The sequence below is a fragment of the Populus trichocarpa genome, chromosome 17 (assembly GCF_000002775.5).
Source record: "Populus trichocarpa isolate Nisqually-1 chromosome 17, P.trichocarpa_v4.1, whole genome shotgun sequence".
Lineage (NCBI taxonomy): Eukaryota > Viridiplantae > Streptophyta > Magnoliopsida > Malpighiales > Salicaceae > Populus > Populus trichocarpa.
Genome location: NC_037301.2, coordinates 3,631,408 through 3,641,864, shown reverse-complemented (window position 1 = coordinate 3,641,864; position 10,457 = coordinate 3,631,408).

Sequence of the window (10,457 nt, the reverse complement as noted above, 5' to 3'; positions counted from 1 at the left end):
CACAAAGGACACCTAAGCTTTTTTAGAAGAGCAAACCTAAGCAAAGTGAGTTTTAAACTCAAATCCAAACGGGTATGCCTGACCCGACTCATGATTGGGCTTTGAGACTAGGGTTGGGTTTACTATAAAATAATTTTTTGGACTACAAATTTTTTTTTCAATTTAATTTTGGGCTTGGGTCTAATCTTTGAAGGATTATTTTCTCCAACCTATTATCTTATATAGCTCATGGACTAAGTCTGATCATCTCCTTTAGTTTCATTTTTCTAAAATTGATTCTTTATAAACTTGAATAGTTTTTGCATCTTTTTAAAATAAAAAGTGTCAGAATTAATTCTGGTATTATGTCGAGTAATCAAAGCTAATTATGAAAGGAATCTATTCTTGTATTAATTAGAATCAATTTTTATCTGATTTGGTTCCAAAATTCACTATATAATGGGGGGTTATGAGAATAGTTTTCTTCAATATTTTTCATACTCTCCCACACCTTGATTTTTAGTAATTTTTCCTCTAATTTAAGATTCATTTTCCTCTTAAATGTAGAGCTTATGATTTGTCTTATTGAGAGATACTTTAGTTATATTTTCTTAGTCCATTAACCATATTTAAAAGTGCATTTAGACAAGATGTTGTTAGAATCTTATTGCAAACAATTCCTTACACAAAGTGAGGAGTAATAAAATTTTAAAGATAAAGGATTCATCATTGACAACAACTAAACTTGATCAATTCTAAAGTGCCTTAATAAGTAAGTATCTCTTTTTTTTTGTTTAATTAAATATATTAGTATGCATGTTAGGATTATATTTCGATCTCTATGCTTATTTGAATATATTCTTAGTTTGCATGTTTTATATTGATTTGCACCTTTGACATGTGTGTGTGTATTTCACATATTTCTTATGTTCTCTAGTTTTAATTTGAATATCTAATTTGTTTAGAGTGCTTTTGTTATGATAAATTAAACTTGCTCACTAATCTAGTCTAATACGTTTCGACTTGCATTTTAAGACCATGAGAGGATCTAAATCTTGAAAAAAAAAGGAAACATAATGACTTAATTCTCCATATATCCACTAATTTCTAATTAGTCTTTTTCTGTAGACAATATTTACTTTTTTAAATATCATAGTTCTTTAGAACAAAGTTTTCTATTATATTTGGTAGAATTGTTTTTTAAAAAAAAACCTTGGTTAAGGGAGATGTTTTAGACCCAAATGAAAGTGGGTTCCACTCACTTTTAGGATTAAATCTTTATTGAAAACTATTCTCCAATAAAAACTCTTTGACATGGAACATCACATTATTAAAATAAATTGTATATGAATGAAAAGTTGATCTAAAAAAACTTTTAGTTAACATGTTTTTGTGAAACACAAAACTCTCTATCCCTCATAGTAAAAATATAATATTATATTATAGTTTATATAGTGAAATGTTGAAGGGTCATAAATAAGTTTAACCCATACGCAAGTTCTTGGCTTAGGCTCCAGCTTCGTATCCTGAATTTATTATAAAATAAATTTTTGATCCATAAAGAATTATATTTTTTTTGTCCATGAATAAAGAGTCTTAATAGTCTTCTTCCTCCAAAGCAATTTATTTTCAGAGGAAAAAATATATGGTTTTCAAGGAAAAGAACTAACACCTTTTTATTCTTTTTTATTAGGGGTAATTAAGGTAAAACAACATAAAGTAGTTCTGGCAATTACCAGAATTAATTATGCTTGAGTTTTTATTTCAAAAATCAATATAAATAAAAGTTAAAGGGGAGATGTTCTGCACACCTTGCAATAGCTTTTAAGCCTTCTTTTTAGTTATTTTTTCCAATTTCTTTTGCTTATTTTCCCTCCATTCTAGAGTTTAAGTTTTAGTTCTTCATAAAGAGATTGTCAGTTTCTTTCTTTTTGTTTATGGATCTTAATAGGTAGTTTATTTCTGAACTTGTTTTATTTTTAGTCTAATAATTGTTTTTTATTCTAATTTTTATCTTGTATTTTTCTCCTATCTATTTCTTAAAAATCTTCTTTCCATAATTGTTTTTCCTCATATCGTTTCTTAACACTTGATTTATTACAACCTTATGTGTGCATCACTCATAAATACACAACGTATTGTTTTTTAATCTTTTTTGTTCTTTTTCATATGAAGTAACTGATCATTTATCCACTTTCTTAAATATCATACTCTAAATTCCAAAGTCATTATCATTTTTTTTTCATGTTTTAATGCTCATGATAATGTCCCATTTTATAAAATGGTAATTGAGAGAAAAGGAATATAAAAGAACCTCGATTGTAAATAAAAAAAATGACAAAATTTGCAATTATAAAATAAAAATTGCATTTTCATCATACTTTGAAAAATACAAAAAAAAATCAGTTAATAGATATCACAACAAGTTTGAGATTATCCATTAGGATTTGACCAAATTTCAAATAAAAACCTTTTTTTATTTTTTAGGTTCAAGAATGGTCAAGCTTTAACATGATAAGATAAAAATCTTCTTATTGAGGAAGAATTTTTTTAAACCTTGGATAAACTTTTATGTACTTTAGAATGGTTAGATTTTAACCTGATGAGATAAGGATTTCCTTACTAAGAAGAATTTTTCTCGAACCTTAGATAGATTAACAAATAAAAACATGACTTAGAGCAAACAACAAAGCAACTTACAATAGGTAGTGTGTACTAGGGGTGATACGTTTTCCCCTTGCACATCCAATCCTTTTATCCAAACTCTCACAAACCATTAGGTTTTCTAATGCTCATAATACTAGGTGGCAACTCTCATTCCCCTTGTTTTACTGATGAAGGATAAGAATTTCTTATCATTTCCTCTCACATCATTCCTGATAACCTGACCTGAAAGGATGATTATCGTGGCGCTGCACACATGTGACAATATCCATAAATCTTAGAATTTAGAAATTTATGGGTTTTTTTCCTCGTTTCTCCAAAACAAGATTTAATGGACTTTAGAGAGAGATGAGTCTCTTACCTTAGCTAAAACAAACCTAACTAGTATTTTCCAATTTTTTCAAGCCTCGCTCTTCTCCTCCACCAATTTAAACTTTCTTTTTATAACTATAATCCCTAACTTGTTTTCTCTCACTAATTCTACCTGGATTAGTGACACGACCAAAAGATTGATGTCTTCTCTCAAGTGTAGGAGTGTCGAAGTAATAAATAACCCGGCAAGACCGGGGTCGAACCACAGGGAGGTTAATTGTATAAATTATAAACAACAATAATACAACAACAATAGTAAAAACAATAACAATAACAATAACAATAACAATAATAATAATACTAATAATAGTAATACTAGTAGTAGTAGTAGTACTAATAATAATACCAATAATACTATTAATAATGATAATAATAAAGATGATGAAGAAGAAGAAGTTGATGAGAACTTTGAGATGGAAGATTAACCTAAGGATTAAACAATGATAACAACAAATGTCAAGGTTAGAGGATCCACTAATGGTATTTCAAACAAGTATAGTATAAACTCTTATTATTCAATTGGAAACCACACACAAAGGAGGTTCCAATCAGATTATAAATTGTTAACATGATTACATTAGTTATCTTATTCGAATAATGCTAATACTTGTAAATGTTGTCAGACATTCATGATTATAACTTATGTTAACAACAAATCAAGTTCCTTTCATAGCTCAGGTGTCGGTTATACCATACAGTATGGGCTATGAAAGTGTCAAGTATTTGCTGTACAAAGTGTTATACAACATAAATCTAGATTAACCATTTAACAAGCAAAGTATTAAAAGTGAACAAGATAACAAATATAAAGCATGTTAGTATCCAACATTAAGGTTCATGTTAAGTTTATATTATACTTATTCTTACACCATTAGTGTACCCTTTTCACCTTGACATAATTAACTTAACTACACATAATGAAAGAAAGAAACATAAATAAACAAGATAAGAACATAAATGAGAAAGAAGTTAACTAAGTAAAGAAAAGGAAATGAAAGGCATAAACAAGAGATTAATATAAACAAAACTTAAGTATTACAAAAGAGAGAGCAAGAGCATGATCTTGATCTGAACACCAAGATGCCTAAATACATGGCAAATGCCTCCTTTTATAGGCCAAAATTCAGAATTATTGATTTGTTGACTAATTGATGAATGGGTGGCCACATCTTGACTTGGTGACAATTCTTATCTTCTTGTCTGCCAAAAACATCATTGATAACGTCATAATTTGAACAGACTTAAATCATGAAAGTTCTAGGAAATTGTCTCATATTTTCAGGGTAAATATTTGAGATCATTTGGACTTCTAGAACTCGAGATATGGGCTGAACACTGAACAATGTTTGGGCTGCAGGACAGATTCGGATTTCTTCGTTGTTGCTACAATTTGGACTTGAAAACGGCCTTGTTAAATCTTGGACTCCTCATGAAAGTTGTAAGTCTATGTCTTACCTTTCCATCCATATAAAGTAGACCTAAATCCGAGATCTACAGCTCCAGATATGACCTGATTACCGAACAATGTTCCAGTTTGGACTGCACCAACATCTCTTTTCTAAGTTTGGCCATCTTTTTGTCCTTTCAATTTCAGTACTTCAACTCATGAATCAATTCTTTCATTTATGTGATAGGCCTGCATTTATGATGAACATTTACCATAAATTAAAGGTATCTTATATTATTAGATATGTTATTATAAAACATGCTTTAGTTAAGGAGTTATTGATACTTCAAGTGCAAAATGATGATATAAAACCTTGATAAAAATGCACTTTTAAGTACTAATCACACCCCCCAACCAGCTTATTACTAGTCCCTAGTAATCAAAGCGTTAAATAGAAAAACAATTTGCAAATTCCACAAAGCAAGACATTCATCATTTAACTTCTATTAATCTATCCAGATAAACAAACTCTCATTAAATTTTATATATTTGCTCAATATCTCTTAAACAAAATATTAATAAACCTTCCTTGGTATGTGCTCAATGTATGAAAACATAGATGATGGGGCTTTTATTGGAAGAAAACAATATTTTGCTCTAATGTTTAAGGTTAACTTCTTTGGGTTGGGATTATTATTATTTTTTTTTTCTTTTTTCTTTTTTCTTTTTTTTTAATATATATACATATAACTTAAAACACAATGCATCTTTAACCCATGTAACGAGCTTTCGGCTAATGCTCCCAGACCAGTTGGTCTTAGGGCATTAGGTGTTGAGACATCCCTACGAGCTTAGTAACTCGGGTTTCAGATACTGATACGTAGATAGTGCAATGTTTGATTCCCTTAAGCTTTTCTCCTTAACCTATATAACAAGTTTTGGCCAATAGCTCCCAAGTCAGTTGACTTTAGGGTATTAAGTGTTAAGACACCCCTTCGGGCTTAATTGCTTAGGTTAGGGAGGCTACGAAACCAAACTTATCTACGTTTTTATTATCATCAATATTATCAATATTTTTTTTTTTGAAAATTATATACTAACCCTTTCCCTTAGTTATTACCTTTAACAAAAGAACATAAATAATGTAATAATCCAATGTGCAACCCACAATCATATGTTAAAGTGTGTGTGTGAAAATGAAGGTTTAAGAATATTTGTTAAATGAGTATATGAGCAGAATCAAGTGATAACAATGCGAGAGTTTGTAAACCTGAATATTTCAAGAAGTATTATGATAGACCTTGATAAGACTATTTACTAAGATGCGTCTCAAGATTCAATAAAATTCCTCCTTACTCTGCCATCCTAATAACAGTTTTGTCAAATGGTTTTAATAATAGCAAAAACAGTTAGTAAGTTAGTTTTTTTTTTTTTAATGTCAACTACTACCCTCTTAAAAAACTTGACACGACCAAAAGATTGATGTCTTCTCCCAATTGCAGGAGTGTCGAAGTAATAAATAACCCAGCAAGACCGGGGTCGAACCATAGGGAGGTTAATTGTATAAATTATAAACAACAATAATACAACAACAACAGTAACAAAAACAATAACAATAACAATAATAATAATAATAGTAATACTAGTAGTAGTAGTAGTAGTAGTAATAATACCAATAATACTATTAATAATGATAATAATAAAGATGATGAAGAAGAAGAAGTTGATGAGAACTTTGAGATGGAAGATTAACGTAAGGATTAAACAATGATAACAACAAATGTCAAGGTTAGAGGATCCACTAATGGTATTTCAAACAAGTATAGTATAAACTCTTATTATTCAATTGGAAACCACACACAAAGGAGGTTCCAATCAGATTATAAATTGTTAACATGATTACATTAGTTATCTTATTCGAATAATGTTAATACTTGTAAATGTTGTCAGACATTCATGATTATAACTTAGGTTAACAACAAATCAAGTTCCTTTCATAGCTCAGGTGTCGGTTATACCATACAGTATGGGCTATGAAAGTGTCAAGTATTTGCTGTACAAAGTGTTATACAACATAAATCTAGATTAACCATTTAACAAGCAAAGTATTAAAAGTGAACAAGATAACAAATATAAAGCATGTTAGTATCCAACATTAAGGTCCATGTTAAGTTTATATTATACTTATTCTTACACCATTAGTGTACCCTTTTCACCTTGACATAATTAACTTAACTAAACATAATGAAAGAAAGAAACATAAATAAACAAGATAAGAACATAAATGAGAAAGAAGTTAACTAAGTAAAGAAAAGGAAATGGAAGGCATAAATAAGAGATTAATATAAACAAAACTTAAGTATTACAAAAGAGAGAGCAAGAGCATGATCTTGATCTGAACACCAAGATGCCTAAAATACGAACGGGTACCATTCCATCGATATAGCCGTCGGTGAGTGTGGCAAAATGCCGTAATTTTTCTGCAACTCTCGGTACAATACCGACAGGTAACAAGCCGTCGGTATTACCGTCGGTGAAACTGTCAATCTTTTGCAAGTTTTGTTTGTATTGCCTATCTATCCTCTGCACAAAAGCTTGAATTGCAAACTTACAGCACGCACAACACAATAACAAGAGCAAACAATTATAAAGAAAATATTTAATGTTCCAAAATATCATCCATAATATTACATCATAAAAATAAGGCTTTACAACATATTTAGTCAGAATTTTCATCTTCGTCCTCAATTGAATTGTTATCATCTTCATTGCACTCTTCAATGTGGTTATCATCTTCTTCATCAACATTCTCTAGTCCACTAGAGCTCAAAACAACATTCAACTCCTTTACATTAAAATCAACAAGATTATCATCGAAAACACGAAAATTTGAATTTTCTTCTAAGTCAATCAAAGGAGCAACTCAGTATGCTTCAACCAACTCACTAGCTTGAAAGACTTCATCTATCACACTTGTGTCTTCATTTTCATCCTGAACAACCTCGACACGACCCCTGGGTTTGGTTTTTAAAACGGATAACCAATCAACTCTTGATCGGTCCTTTCTAAAGGAAGGGGTGTATGTGTAATAAACTTGTTGGCATTGCTTTGCGAAAACAAAGACATCGTTTACGTTGAGGTGTCTAGCTTTTGAGTTGATTTCAACGAGACCATAGTGAGGATCTACTCTGATTCCTCTATCAGTTGTGTCATACCAATTGCATTTGAATAAAAACACTATATTCTGCTCGCTATGATATTGCAGTTCGATGACCTCTTCCAATCTACCATAGTAGTCAACTTCAAACTCACTAAAAGTCGATCCCTTAATACAAACACCGTTGTTGTATGTCTTTTTTCCATGCCCGTATTCTTCAGTATGAAAGACATATCCATTTACAAAATACCCGTTATAGCACTTGACTTTTCTTTCAGGGCCCAGGCTTAGTAAAGACAGTGAAATAGCATCACTGCCTCCCATTTGATAAACCTTGTATATCAAATACAACAATAATCAATAAATGGATATTCTATAGTATTGACATACAGTTAATTACATTGCAAGAGATAATGAGTTTGTGATAGGACTTACATGTGTTCTAAACCACGTGGCAAATTGTTCGTCTTATAATTGAAAGATCTGGGATTCGGTCAGTTGTGAGTTATTGGACAATAAGTATTGTCGATGTTGCCTGTAAGGTTGTTCCAAATTATATGAGTTTATGGTATCACAATATATAAATAGTACACTCTTGACAAAGTTTAAGTCGAACATCTACTTACTTAATAAAAGGTCTCAGCTCTTCACAGTTAAATAGGACATAACTGTGTGGTTGTCTGAACTCTATTTCAGACAAATATCTTCCCCTTATGACATTTTTAGGTGTAGGTTGTCCAGGATTGGAGAATATTGACAAGTTCCCACTTGAAGGCACTTCACCACCATCATTATGTCGTGGAACACGGTTGATCCTCGTTCTCAAATGAGGTTCGAAATAGTATGAGATAAATGTTGAGATCTCCTCAACAATATAGGCCTCATATATTGACGCCTCAACATACGCCTTGTTCTTAACCTTTTTTTAAGATTGAACAAGTACCTGCATATATAGAATTAATAAAAAATTATCAATTAAAAAAAATGAAAAAACATTAAATTATGAATTACATAGCAACTGTAATATCTAACCTCTCGAATGGATACATCCATCTGTACTAGACCGGTCCTCCAACTTTTACCTCAAACGGTAAATGTACACAGATGCTCTATTAAGTCAAAACATGATGGAGGGAATATCATCTCAAGTTTGCATATTGTCTCGACGATATTCGTTTTAAGCCTTTTCAACTCTACCAACAAAGAAATCCTTTCTGTACCTGTGATTCGGTGGCAAGAAACAACGGTAACAGTTAAAAAAGAAACTTTACCCCTGTTTGTTAGCGTGAATGCATTGTTGTTCTCCATACAGTATGGACATGCTAGTTTTTTATGCGTGCTCCAACCAGAAACCATTTCATAAGCTGGGAAATCATTGATAGTCCACATCAAAGCCGCTCTCATAACAAAATTCTATTTCCTCGAGATACCATAAATCAAAGCTCCAGAAGACCACAACTGCGTCAACTCATCAATCAACGATCGAAAACAAACATCTATATTCCGCCCCGGACTGCTCGGACCTGGTATGACTATAGATAAAAACATGAACTCCGGCCTCATACACATCCCCGGTGGCAAGTTATAAATCGTCAGTATGACCGGCCAACAAGAATAAGGAGTAACAAATAGTTCTCCGTGTACATACCAACACAGGTAATCCTCCATGAACCCTTTGGTTAAAAGATGTATCATTACAACATCTTGATGCAGAAACTTTAAATTTTTACATTTCCTATATGGACACCTAATACCGCCATCAGTAAAATTTCTCGGGATAGATGTTGCGAAATTAATAAAACCCTGAACACCGTTACAATAATCCATCTTCCGCAATTCTTGGGGTGAATCCCGATACATCCATGAATGATCATCCATGACTTCTATCGAACCTCTATAAAATTATGACGACAACATATATTAATTAACTATGTTACGTAAATAAACATAACAAAAATATTGGTTTACCCCGACATTATCCAACAAACTAAAAAAACACTTATGTTAAATATTCATTATCAATTATCAATTATCAACATCCTTACAATTTATACATATATAAATTTACGGAAATCACAACTTCGCAACAGAATTGATAAAAATTAAAACGGACCCGTTAAACAAGCTATTATTTATTTCATCACAACATATCTAATTCGGTGTAATTCAAAAAAAGTTTCAACAATTTACAAACAAATATAATTTGACAAAATCTAAAACAAACTATAACAACTATAAAATTATACATTCATACTACAAGTTTCTTTGACAAATAATAATCAAACAAGTACATACGTTAACAAAAAAACATATACTAAAAAAACCAATAAAATTCACATTAAAATGTTAAAACTAAAAAGGATAGATTTACTTATAAAAAATGATAAAATCCACAAGAATGGATGTTGTGACCACGTACAAAAGTATAAGAAACTTGAGTGCTGGTGTTGAGAAGAGGGGGAGAGTTAGGATGGGTGGTTGGCTACAGTTTGGGAGGGGAGAGGTGGGATGGGGAAGAAGAAGGGGAAGAAGAAGGAGAAATAGAGGAAGAGAGTGTCAGAGCATGGGTATATATTGACTTTTACCGATGGAATCCCCAACAGAACGTGTCTGTCAGTATACCCGTTGGTGAGTCTGCCGGTGACAGTGTCACGTCACTGTACGGAGATCTCGGTTTGAATCCCTCGGTCATCCAATCGGTAAAATCGTCTGAAAAAAATACACGTCATCACACCGTTGCAACTTTCCAAAAAAACTATATAATCCATCAGGGATACGGTCGGTATATACCGACGAACTTACTCTGTCAGTATATACCGATCGTATCGCCGACGAGTATTGTTTGTCGGTATATACCGATAGAATTGGAGATGGAATTATTTTCGTCGGTAAAAATTA